The sequence below is a fragment of the Bos grunniens genome, chromosome 23, assembly GCF_055505025.1.
Source record: "Bos grunniens cultivar Pamir isolate PY7600 chromosome 23, Bosgru_T2T1.0, whole genome shotgun sequence".
Taxonomy (NCBI): Eukaryota; Metazoa; Chordata; class Mammalia; order Artiodactyla; family Bovidae; genus Bos; species Bos grunniens.
In genome coordinates, this window is record NC_141187.1 from 47165569 (window position 1) to 47178359 (window position 12791).

The 12791-nt window shown below is 44.9% G+C and overlaps 2 protein-coding genes across 2 annotated transcripts in view; both read right to left on the reverse strand.

The window, feature by feature from the left end:
• The window catches only part of LOC147347766 (N-acetyllactosaminide beta-1,6-N-acetylglucosaminyl-transferase-like), a 57700-nt gene that overhangs the window by 43296 nt on the left and 1613 nt on the right, over nucleotides 1-12791 (reverse strand). The window lies entirely within an intron of this gene.
• The window catches only part of LOC147347768 (N-acetyllactosaminide beta-1,6-N-acetylglucosaminyl-transferase-like), a 28561-nt gene that overhangs the window by 6291 nt on the left and 9479 nt on the right, over nucleotides 1-12791 (reverse strand). The gene's annotated exons all lie outside the window — the stretch shown is intronic.

A 12791-nucleotide genomic window follows, 5' to 3' on the forward strand; every position in this document is an offset into this window, starting at 1 on the left:
GCTGCACACAGCTCAGTATTTGCACGGAAAATTCTACCCGGGTGGCTGGTTTATCTTCCATAAAAATTGTTATAATTTTTCACCATGGCTAGAAGGAGCTTAGTTAGGATTGCAAAGATTATAGGAATTTGAAGTTCACTTCATTCCTAATAAGGATAAAACTAGAGAGACACATTTATGAATCCTTGGAGGTAAAAACAAATGCTTGCGAAACTCTGTCAGACTCTGCCCCGAATTTGTCAAGCTCAGTAACACAAGAAATAGTGTTGGGAGCAACAAAGTGGTGTGGACTTAAACAACCCCCTCCTGTGTTTCTAGGTGGTCAAATATAGCCAGCACAGAATAGCGCACACACACTAACGGAGACCGAGGCCAAGGGGCAAATCTTGTGAAACGGAAGAAACGAAAAGTAAAAGTTACACAAACACTAACTCGGGCTTCAGCAGCAGTCCTGTATCTCACAGTTCAAGAGCTGGAAGGGAAAGGTCATAGACTAGAGAGAGCAAATATGGGTTGGCTAGACAGGAAGGGATTGTAGCCATTTTATCCTTCAGAGGAGGAAGAATTGTGGTTTGCATAAAACAACAGAAAAGGGCTCAAATCTTAATATAGTATCTCAATTAAAAGGGTTACTTTATTTTTTAAATGAACCTTAACTAATTGCTTAATCAAAGGGTTCAGAAAGAAGAAACCGGAATTGACATTTTGGCCAGGCATTTTAGCAAGGTATCCTTAATTCAACATTGGACAGTTTCACCTTTTAATCCACCCAGTCTTCAAAACAAATTCAAGTGTCTTTGGCAGTTATGAGTTGGATGTCCTTGAGAAAGTTGCAGAAACTCTCCGTACCTGTTTCCTCATCTATAAAATAGAGCTTGAAATGCCAAGATTCAAAGAAGTAATGTCCAAGAGGCACTTAGTCCTCTTCCAAGAAGGCAGACCAAATGCCAACAAGCACACGAGAAGATTTTCAACATCATGGCTCCTTGTTCAGTCGGTAAGTCGTGTTTGATTCTTTGCAGCCCCGTGGACTGCAGCGCTGCAGCGCTGTCTTTCACAATCTCCCGGAGTCTGTTCAAACTCATGTCCATTAAGTAGGTGATGCTATCTAACCATCTCATCCTCTGCCACCCACTTCTTTTGCCTTTCATCTTTCCCAGCATCAAGGTCATTTCCAATGAGTTGGCTCTTTGCATCAAGTGGCCAGAGTATTGAAGCCTCAGCAGCAGTCCTTCCAATCAATATTCAAAAGGCCAACAAGCACATGAAAAGGTGTTCAAGATCATTGCTCATTAGGGAAATGCAAATGAAACCAAAGGAGATACCACTTCACATCTACTAGAATGGGTAAAATAAAAAGGCAATAATGAGTGTGGGTGAGTATGTGAAGAAATTGGAACCCTCATACCTTGCTGGTGGAAATGCAAAATGGTATACCTGCTTTGGAAACCAGCTTGGCAATTCCTCAAAATGTTAAACATAGAGTTACCACATGGACTAGCAATTTGTAAATTTTTAGGGGCCCACTGTGTGGCATGCAAGATTTAGTTCCCCAACTGGGGATAGAACCTGTGCCCACTTTGGTGGAAGCGCAGAGTCTTAACCAATGGACCTCCAGGGAAGTCCTTGGACCTGTAATTTTACTTATAGAATCTACCCAGGAGAAATGAAAACATGTGCCTGTACAAAGACTTGCCTAGGAATGTTCATAGCAGCATTATTCATAATGGCCCCAAAGGCAATGGCACCCCACTCGAGTACTCTTGCCTGGTAAATCCCATGGGCGGAGGAGCCTGGTAAGCTGCAGTCCATGGGGTCGCTAACAGTCGGACATGACTGAGCAACTTCACTTTTCACTTTTCACTTTCATGCATTGGAGAAGGAAATGGCAACCCACTCCAGTGTTCTCGCCTGGAGAATCCTGGGGACAGAGGAGCCTGGTGGGCTGCCGTCTATGGGGTCGCACAGAGTCAGACACGACTGAAGCGACTTAGCAGCAGCAGCAGCAGCAACAACTCGAAAGCTTATCGACAGATGAATGAGTAAACGCAACGTGATCTACCCCCGTAACAGAATAGAAGCCATCTATATAAAGAAGAGAAGTACTGATTCATGCTACAACCTGGATAATCCTCAAAATCATTCCATTAATGGAAGGAGACGGACATGAAAAAGCGTATCCGTGGTTTGACTTAAAAATACCCAGCAAAGGCAAATCTATTCAGACAGAAAACAAAGGATTGTAAATGCGCGTGAAGTTTCTTCTGCAGGTGATAAAAAAAATTCTAAATTCAGCTGGGGTCATGGTGGTGCGCTTGTACATATACGAAAAACCATTGAATTGTGTACTGGAAACAGGTGAGTTTTACAGTATACAAATTATTATATTTCTGAATAACACACCTCAATTCTGTGGTGTGTAAATTGTCCTTCAATAAAGCTGTAAACTCAGAGGAAGAAGGGCAGTTTGCCCAGCACCTGACACTGAAAATATTCATATGTGAGTTTGCTGGCCTTCTTTTGTAGTGACTAACCTGGGTGGACTGTAAGCTGTTGGTGATTTTGACAGCAGAAGACTACCTGGTTGGCATGAAAGCAATACTTTGGCAGGAAAAATATGGGGTGCAAGAGGATGGTCACACCCCAGGTCTCAGGTGAGTCCCTAGAGAGGGCTGCCATGTGAGGGTCCCTGGTTCCTCACAGAAAGGACTTCAAGAGCCAGCCAGAGTGAAAGAACAAATTTACTGAGGGAAATACACATTCCATAGATAAAGTATGGACCATCTCAGAAGGCAAGAGGCCCCAGGGAACAGAGTTGTTAGTTTTTACGGGCTGGGTAATTTCATAGGCGAAATGCCAGGCTGGATGAATCATAAACTGGAATCAAGATTGCAGGGAGAAATATCAATAAACTTAGGTATGCCGATGACACCACCCTAATGGCAGAAAGCGAGGAGGAACTAAAGAACCTCTTGATGAAGGTGAAAGAGGAGAGTGAAAACGCTGGCTTAAAACTCAACATTTAAAAAACAAAAATCATGGTATCCAGTCCCATCACTTCATGGCAGTTAGATGGAGAAAAAAATGGAAACAGTGACAGACTTCATTTTCTTGGGCTCCAAAATCACTGCAGACAGTGACTGCAGCCTGAAATTAAAAGATACTTGCTCTCTGGATGAAAAGCTATGACAAACCCAGACAGCAAATTAAAAACCAGACACCACTTTGCCAACAAATGTCCATACAGTCAAAACTGTGGGTTTTTCCAGTAGTCATGTACAGATGTGAGAGTTGGACCATAAAGAAGGTTGAGTGCTGAAGAATTGATGCCTTTGAACTGTGGTGCTGGAGAAGAGTCTTGAGAGTTTCTTGCACAGCAAAAATATCAAATCAGTCAATTTTAAAGGAAATCAACTCTGAATATTCATTGGAAGGATTGATGCTGAAGTTGAAGCTCCAATACTGTGGCCTGATGAGAAGAGCCGACTCATTGGAAAAGACCCTCATGTTGGGAAAGATTGAAGGCAGGAGGAGAAGGGGATGACAGAGGATGAGATGGTTGGATGGTATCACTGACTCAATGGACATGAGTTTGAGAAAGCTCTGGGAGTTGGTGACAGATAGGGAAGCCTGGTGTGCTGCCGTCCAGGGAGTCTCAGAGTTGGACAGGACTTAGCAACTGAAAACACCAACAAATTTGGGGAAGGGGCAGAGATTTCCAGGAACTGGTCACAATAAACTCTGAAAGAGATGGGAATACCAGACCACCTGACCTGCCTCTTGAGAAATCTGTATGCAGGTCAGGAAGCAACAGTTAGAACTGGACATGGAACAACAGACTGGTTCCAAATAGGAAAAGGAGTACATCAAGGCTGTACATTGTCACCCTGTTTATTTAACTTATGTGCGGAGTACATCATGCGAAATGCTGGACTGGATGAAGCAAAGCTGGAATCAAGATTGCTGGGAGAAATATCAATAACCTCAGATATGACACCACCCTTATGGCAGAAAGTGAAGAGGAACTAAAGAGCCTCTTGATGAAAGTGAAAGAGGAGAGTGAAAAAGTTGGCTTAAAGCTCAACATTCAGAAAACTAAGATCATGGCATCCGGTCCCACCACTTCATGGCAAATAGATGGGGAAACAGTGGAAACAGTGTCAGGCTTTATTTTTCTGGGCTCCAAAATCACTGCAGATGGTGATTGCAGCCATGAAATTAAAAGACACTTACTCCTTGGAAGGAAAGTTATGACCAACCTAGACAGCATATTAAAAAGCAGAGACATAACTTCGTCAGCAAAGGTCCGTCTAGTCAAGGCTATGGTTTTTCCAGTAGTCATGTATGGATGTGAGAGTTGGACTATAAAGAAAGCTGAGCGCCAAAGAATTGATGCTTTTGAACTGTGGTGTTGGAGAAGACTCTTGAGAGTCCCTTGGACTGCGAGGATCCAACCAGTCCATCCTAAAGGAGATCAGTCCTGGGTATTCATTGGAAGGACTGATGTTGAAGCTGAAACTACAATACTTTGGCCACCTGATGCGAAGAGCTGGCTCACTGGAAAAGACGCTGATACTGGGAAAGATTGAGGGCAGGAGGAGAAGGGGACGACAGAGGATGAGATGGTTGGATGGCATCACCGACTCAGTGGACATGGGTGTGGGTGCACTCTGGGAGTCGGTGATGGACAGGGAGGCCTGGCGTGCTGCGGTTCATGGGGTCGCAAAGAGTCGGACACGACTGAGCAACTGAGCTGAACTGAACACTTTTATGGTTGACCTTGGAACTGTCATGGTGCCTGTAGGTGTGTCATTTAGCTAATATATTACAAGGAAGCTCAAGGTCCAGTGGAAATCAAACCTTCCACCTTCTTGGGCCTAACCACATTGGGGTTCTAGCCAGTTTATGTTCTGTTCTCAACAGCTCCTTCATTCTTTTAAAGGTTGTGCCCTGCCCCCGTCGTGCCTGTTTTAATGCCACATTTATTTTATAGTAGCACCATAGGTGAATCATATTCAGTTTGACACTCAGCAGTGTGTGGTGGAGGCTCAAAAAGACAGAAATGTCCCTCTAACCCTCTAGGACTCTTCACTCTGTCTCCACAGATACTGGAACAACAATAAACCCTTAAGAAGATAAGGATACCAGCAGGAGAAAAAGAGGCCAGAGGACAAACTCTACCCGAGGGTGGTGGGTGCTCAGTACACAGAGCTCAGTACAGCTCTCAAAGATAATTAGAATTTCTTCAGGCAAAGAGAGGCCTCAGGGGAAAAGCTGACCGAGAGGAAAGAGGTCGGCTTGGGGCTTAGCAAGTCTACAAGGAATTCAAGTGGTAGCAAAGTAAAGCACCTACCTACATTTTCTGGATAGTTTTAATCAGAGCCTCTCAGGGTTGGTACAACTGGCAAATTCCCCTAACGGTTGATTTCGATTTTCTAAGACTTGAACTAAAACAGCTTCCATCACTGCCATGACGCACAGGCTGATGCGAGGTGAGCTCGGTCTCAGGTAACTGCTGACTCCCACAGACCCACTGCACTCAAGTTTGCTGGTGGATTTGGCCTAGGTGCTAAGGATGTCTGCCCTTTGGAAAAGGGGGTGGAGCCAGAGGCAGGATGTAAAAGCTGAATTAGACTGAAAATAGCAGACTGAACTTTCTGCCAAACGGAAGGAGAATTTCCATCACTTGGAGAAAAGATGACATTGAAGAGAAGGGGAAGACTACACTATCGTCTCCCACTCAGTGGCTCCTCACTCAACATTCTGCTGGAGCCCAACAGGAGGAAGTTAGGCCAGAAGTCCAAGGGCTGGTGTCAGTCATCCAGTTCAGTCCTGCACCTTTTGGGGTGCAGGAGGTAAGGGTGGGGCAGGGAGGTGGGGTTGAGGGGGGACCAGTGAGATGCTGTGGGGGTCACCCTAGGACAGCAGTCAAGTGGGTGGGTGGGGGTGGCGGCTTCTGTGGGAGGGCCGGGGAGCAGAGAAACTTTCCTGAGGAAGTAAGTGACCTTTCAACACGAACTGAGGCTATTTCAACTAGATCGGGCGAACATTCCAGAATGAGCGACAAAAGAGCATTTCAGAACGAAGGGGCAGTGTGAGCAAGGGCCTGGAGACTGTCTGTCTTCCGACCGAGCTAGGATGACAGAAACTTGGCAGCGTCAGAGGCCCTGGACTCGGCTTGGAATGCCACTTCCTAATAAGAGGAAAGAGAAAGCAGCCACTTCAGACCCCACTCATGTGACCCTGCTAATAAAAGCAACAGCTGAGTGGTGACCTCTGTGGGCTGCATGTCCGATTTCTAGTAAAAAAAAATCCCTGTGCCTTCAAAAACACTTTTTTTTTTGGTCACACACAGAAGTTTTAGAATTTTAACACTAAAACTTCAAAAAGCAGCATCTAAGAAGTTCTTTTTTGTTCTCCCTCTCTTAGAAGAGTTAATAAGCTCCTACAACATCCCAGGTACAATTTGTGTGCAATCTAATCCTTCCTACAGTCTGACAAGGTGATGTTTTGATGACAAATCAGAGAAATTAGACATTTTGCCCCAAATGACACAGATTGTAGGTGGCAAAGCCAGGACTGTCTGCTTTTAAATCCCGCCAACAAATTGGGAGCCACCACTGACTCTACAGGCTTCCCAGGGAGCTCAGTTGGTAAAGAATCTGCCTGCAATGCAGGAGACCCCAGTTGGGTTCCTGAGTAGGGAAGATCCTCTGGAGAAGGGATAGGCTACCCACTCCAGTATTCTTGGGCTTCTTTTGTGGCTCAGCTGGTAAAGAATCTGCCTGCAATGTGGGAGACCTGGGTTCAAAGAAATCCACCTGCAATGTGGGAGACCTGAGTTCAATCCCTGGATTAGGAAGATCCCCTGGAGAAGGGAAAGGCTACCCACTCCAGTATAGCAGAGTTAATTATATTAAGTATGACATACGCTGCAATCCTTATTTATCTTGTAACTGGAAGTTTGTACCTTTTGACTGTCTTCATCCAATATCCCCTCCCTCTGGTAACCATAAATTTGATCTCTTTTCCTTTGAGTTTGTTTTTGATGGATTCTTGACCTGTGCTAGTCCCTGTCACACAACACAGTGATTTGCTATTAATACGTATACATTTCGGAATAATCTCCACAATGGGCTATTGCCATCTGTCACCACCCGAAGACATTACAATATTAATGGCTTTGTTCCCCACCCTGTAGCTCTGTACCTTTCCTACCTGTGACTCATTTGTCTTGCAACTGGAAGTTGGTACCTCTTTTTTCTTTTTAAAAATATTTATTTATATTTTTAGGCTATGCTGGGTCTTAGTATCGCCATGCAAACTCTTCCTTGTGGCACATGGGATCTAGTCCCCTGGCCAGGGATCTAACCTGGGCCTCTAGCATTGAGAGCGTGGAATCTTGGCCACTGGACCACATGGGAAATCCCAGTTTGTACTTTTCAGTATCCTTCATCTATTTCTCCCTCCAACCCCCTTGCCTCTGCCAACCATTTGTTTGTTCTTTGTATCGACGACTCCCTTTCTGGTTTTTTGTTTTGTTTTTTAGATTCCACATATAAGTGAAATCCTCTGGTACTTTTCTCTCTGCCTGACTCTTTTCATCCAGCGTGGTGCTCTCCAGGTCTACCCATGGTATTACAAATGACAAGATTTCATTCTTCTTTATTGCTGAGTGTGTGTGTGTGTGTGTGTAAACCACATCTTCTTTATCCATTCATCTATTGATGGGCACTTAGCTTGGTTCCATATCTTGGCTATAATAAATAATGCAGGAATAAAGATGGGGTATATATTAATGCATGTTTTTGAGTTAGTGTTTTTGTTTTCTTTGGATAAATACCCAGTGGTGGGATTGCTGGATTGTATGGTAGTTCTATTTTTTATTTATTTTTTTTTTTGAGGAAAGATGGTATTTCCTTGAAAAATAACTCGCATGTATCCCAACTTGCTGATTTCTTTTCCTATGACAAAAGTCTATATTTCAACAGATATGAAAAAAGAGGTTGTTCAAGCTATTAATAAAACTTATCCCCCAACCGTCCTTCCCCAGCAAGTCTGCCCATACACCCAGTGATCCTGGAAGCTTTGTAAGCATAATGTGTTTGAGAAGCATAAATTCCCTCTGGAGATAGCAAGATCCCAGCCAAATCCCTGGGGGGGCCGCGAAGCTGTGAGTTCCCAGAAGCAGCTTTATTTAGACTGATTCTTCCTGCTTCTCTCAAGGTTTCAGCACTTGGCACCTCAGCACAGCATCTGTACATATAAAGAGACTAAAGCAACTAGCCAGCCTCCAATAAAGATGGAGTCAGGCCAGTGTGGACTTTACAGCAGAAACTCAACAAGCCTCCCCTTTCAAGGGCACAGGGCCACATACACAGCAGAAAATACCAGCAGGGCGGGTCCGTTGGCTGGTTCTCCAAGGGAAAAATGAAAAGCAAATAAAATCTGTCTTCCAAGCCCACAATTTCCAATTTTCTTCTTTTCTCTATACCTTCCCCTTTTGATTTCTTGTTGTTCTTTTTTCCTCCCATCTCCAATGAAACCTGCTCTCAGCTTTTTCTTTTTCTATGAGATTTTTTTCAGAATGAGAAAAGACTCTTTTCATTCATTAATATTAATTTGAAATAAGCTCCCACTGAATCAAATGAGAAATATTCCTTTGTTGCAAGTGAGGCCGAAACCGTTGGTCAGTTTCAAAATCTTTAAATCCCAAGAGCATGTGATGAATAAAACTAACCCACCAAAAGTTCCTGCTCAGGGCAGAACCATGCCGACGGGAGGAGCACATGATCTATAACTTGGAAGCAAACAGGAGGTGGTGAACTGGCACCTCTGGCCCATAAAAGGATCTCTGTCCTAACTGGAAATCAGCCATGGCTGAGGCCAACAGGGAACTGAAAGGCTGCCACCTTGGTGTGACCTGGGTTAAGGAATGGAAGGCGCAGGACAGAGTTGGGAGAGAAGTGGGGTAAAGACGGAGGAAGGTCAGGAACGCTCATTTCACAACAGCTGGTGACGTCCATTGGACAGCATCGTTTAAGGCATCTGTGAACACTCTTTCTGGAGCACATCTGTCCTTGTGGGCCCCTTCGCCTGAGCGGGCTGTGCAGGAACCCTCACTTCTGAGAGGTTTCCGGAGGACCAGCTGCTGCTGAATGGCCTTACTGCATATTAGGACCACGGCTTGCCTTGTGTTTGAAACCATGTGACCCTGCCCTGCTGGCCCCACCTGACCTGAATGGTTGGGGGCCTCAGTGAAAGGCAGCGCCTCTACAGAGGGGTTCCTGCTGCCCAGGAAGTGGCCGGGATTCGAACAGGGATGCTCACTATGCGGTGACTTCAGGACCCACACAGCGAGACTCTCTGAGAACAAACATCTGAAGGAGACAGAGAGGAATTGCCATCAACAGAGCGGCCCAGAATCTGGCTGGAGACACAAGGGGAAGGTGCTGAAAGTAGAACCTGCCGGGCTCACGAGCAAGAAGAAGCCCTGAAGCAGAGGCAAGACTCTTAGGTAAGGACAGAGAACCAGAGATGAAGATGCTGACGCTTCTCCAAGTCACTAGGATGGCCCCGATGCTGTCTGACTGTTCTTCCCTGAGCGGGGAGGACACCCGGCTGCCTGCTCTGCGCATCCCAGGAGCCACCAGCCATGGGCACCTTTGGTATTTGAGTTATATTGGGTTCAATAAAATACATGATTCAAAGTCACTTGACCTACTCATTTTTGTTTCTATAATGCAGCCGTGAAAGATGGAAAGTTACGTATGTGGCTCACACTGTACTTCTCTCAGATGGTGTGCTACATCCCCCGGAGAAGGCAATGGCACCCCACTCCAGTACTCTTGCCTGGAAAATCCCGTAGACTGAGGAGCCTGGTGGGCTGCAGTCCATGGGGTCGATAAATCGGACACGACTGAGCGACTTCACTTTCATTTTTCACTTTCATGCATCGGAGAAGGAAATGGCAACCCACTCCAGTGTTCTTGCCTGGAGAATCCCAGGGATGGGGGAGCCTGGTGGGCTGCCATCTATGGGGTCACACAGAGTCGGACACGACTGAAGCGACTTAGCAGCAGCTACATCCCCACAAGGCCATTTCATCCAGGAGATTTTTTTTCTGTCCTATTGCTTCTTCTTCTAATTTTTTTAACTTTTTGGCCACACCACTTGGCATGTGGGATCTTAGTTCCGCAACCAGGGATTGAGCCTGTGTCCACCCCCGCCATGGAAGCTCAAATTCTTAACCACGAGACCACAAGGGAAGTCTCTGTCCTATTACTTGAGAATCCTAACACACCCACCATCACTGCAGTTAATTAGAACAATCTTAAAATGTCCAAAACAAACAGCCAACAAACTCATAATCAGCAAAGAAGGACCCTTGAAACAGAAATGACCCAGATGTTCACATAGCAGGAGGAACCATTAAACAGACAGCCACTTAAGTTTCTAGTTCCCTCACCTCCTCACGACCAAGCCCTACTCTCAGGCCTGCCTCAGGTCTTGTAAGAGTTGGCTGGCCCAGTGAAGGCCTCTAACAAGGATCCTCTGGACACGTAACACAGAAGCAATTCTAAAGGCTCCTTCCTTGAAACGTTTTGAAAGGCATGGAGCTGTCCATTTGTTTTCCATTGTCTCGCTGACCTGTAACTGCTGGTCTTTACCAGAGATGTAACAATCTAGTTCCAATAGATAAATCATGCTGAGGACGCAGCATTTCTGTTCAATAAATTGATTAGAATCATTAGTTAGACTCATGGGCTCCAGAGTGAAAGAGACTCACGGGTCATCTGTCCAACACTTGATAAATGAGTTTCCTTGACACCATTTCTCCAGCCTCGGCTTCCAAACATCCCTTGGGTTTGTTCACTATTCTAATCCCAGATCCATGGAAACGGTCTACATGGTATTTGGTCCAAGCAACACATAAGAGAGAAGTGGGGCTTTTCCTCCCCTTATTCTGGGTACTACAGCTCCACGTGGACAGCTGAATGGTCCTGACTCCTCCAGTTCAGTTTCTTATTAAAATTTTATTATTTTGGGCCACATCATGACTTAGTTGGGTCTTAGTTGTGGCTCACAGGCTTAGTTGCCCCAAGGCATGTGGGATCTTAGTTCTCCAACCAGGAATTGAACCAGATCTGCATTGGGAGGCGGATTCTTAACCACTGGACCTCCAGGGAAGTTCCTTCATTTCACCTTCTTGAGCCCTGATTTCTTTTTTGACTGTGATCTCTGCCAAAAGAGGTCATTTAATTTTTTTCTTAATTAAAAAAAAATTATTCCAATATAGTTGATTTACAGTGTTGTGCTAGTTTCAAGTATACAGCAAAGTGATATATACATCTATAGGGTTGCAAAGAACCGGATACAAGTGAAGCAACTGACCACGCACGCACATATATGTATGCAACCCTATGGACTGTAGCCCGCCAGGCTCCTCTGTCCATGGGATTCTCCAGGCAAGAATACTGGAGTGGGTTGCCCAGCCCTCCTCCAGGGGATCTTCTCAACCCAGGAACTCAACTTGTGTCTCCTGTACTACAGGCAGATTCTTTACTGCTGAGCCACCGGGAAAGCTTTTTCAGATCATTTTCCAATATAAATTATTACAAGACATTGCCCCGTGCTATACACTAGGTCCTTGTCTTGATTTCTTTTATCATTACAACATTACTCATTCCCGCTCTGGGAAAACCATCGATTTAAAAAGCATTCTAAGTCTAACAAGCTTTGTGTACTAACATCAAAAATAAGCATCCACAGTGGTTCACAGCCTTGACTGTTCCTGAGAATTTCCTGGAGGCTGAACAAATACTGAAGTTCACATCCACCCAGGAAATCAGGAAATGTATTTTTACAAGCTCCAGGAGCCTTTAATATGTATCTAGGGCTGAACCACTAATCTCAAGAAGCCATGACCCTAATCCTTATGTTGATTCAAGTTAGTTTTCCTTTGAATTAGGAATCTGAATTTTTATTTCCAATTGAACTAGCAGAACTGAAATTAGTTCACTGTAAACAATTGAAGATTATTTAAGGCATTTAGAACTTGGACCAAGGAAAGGTGAAGTTGATTTAGGAACAACCGAACAACTAATTTGGGAAATCACCTTAAAAGAACATCAGGCTTAGGCGACCTGGTACAATTGGTGCATTTGCCTGCTAGCTGGGTAATTTGAACACATCATGCAACCATGCTGAATCTTCTTTGTCTATAAAATAAAGACGTTGGTCTAGGAATCTTTGGGCTTCCTAGGTGGCACAGCGGTAAGGAATCCGCCTGCCAAAGCAGCAGATACAGGGGACGTGGGTTTGATCCTTGGGTAGGGAAGATCCCTTGGAGAAGGAAATGGCAACCCACTGCCTGGGAAATCTCATGGACAGAGGAGCCTGGGGGGGCTACAGTCCATGGGGTGGGTTGCAGAAGAGTCAGACACTAGTCACTGAACAACAACAACACAAAATGAAGATGAATTACACCTCCCACTCTGTGAGCAGAGCTGCTATAAAGATATTTTAATGAACATTTGAAACAGTGAATGTGTGCTAAGTCACTTCAGTCGAGTCTTAGCTTCCCTATGGACTGCAGCCCACCAGGATCCTCTGTCCACAGGAGTCTCCAGGCAGGAATACTGGAGTGGCTTGCCAAGCCCTCCTCCAGGGGATCTTCCTGACCCAGGGATCAAACTCACGTGAAGAAAGATCTTTATGAAGGTGTTAATTTTTAAAAACTTATTTTTTAGTGGTTTATTCAGTATTGGCCATGAGATGTTAATTCATAA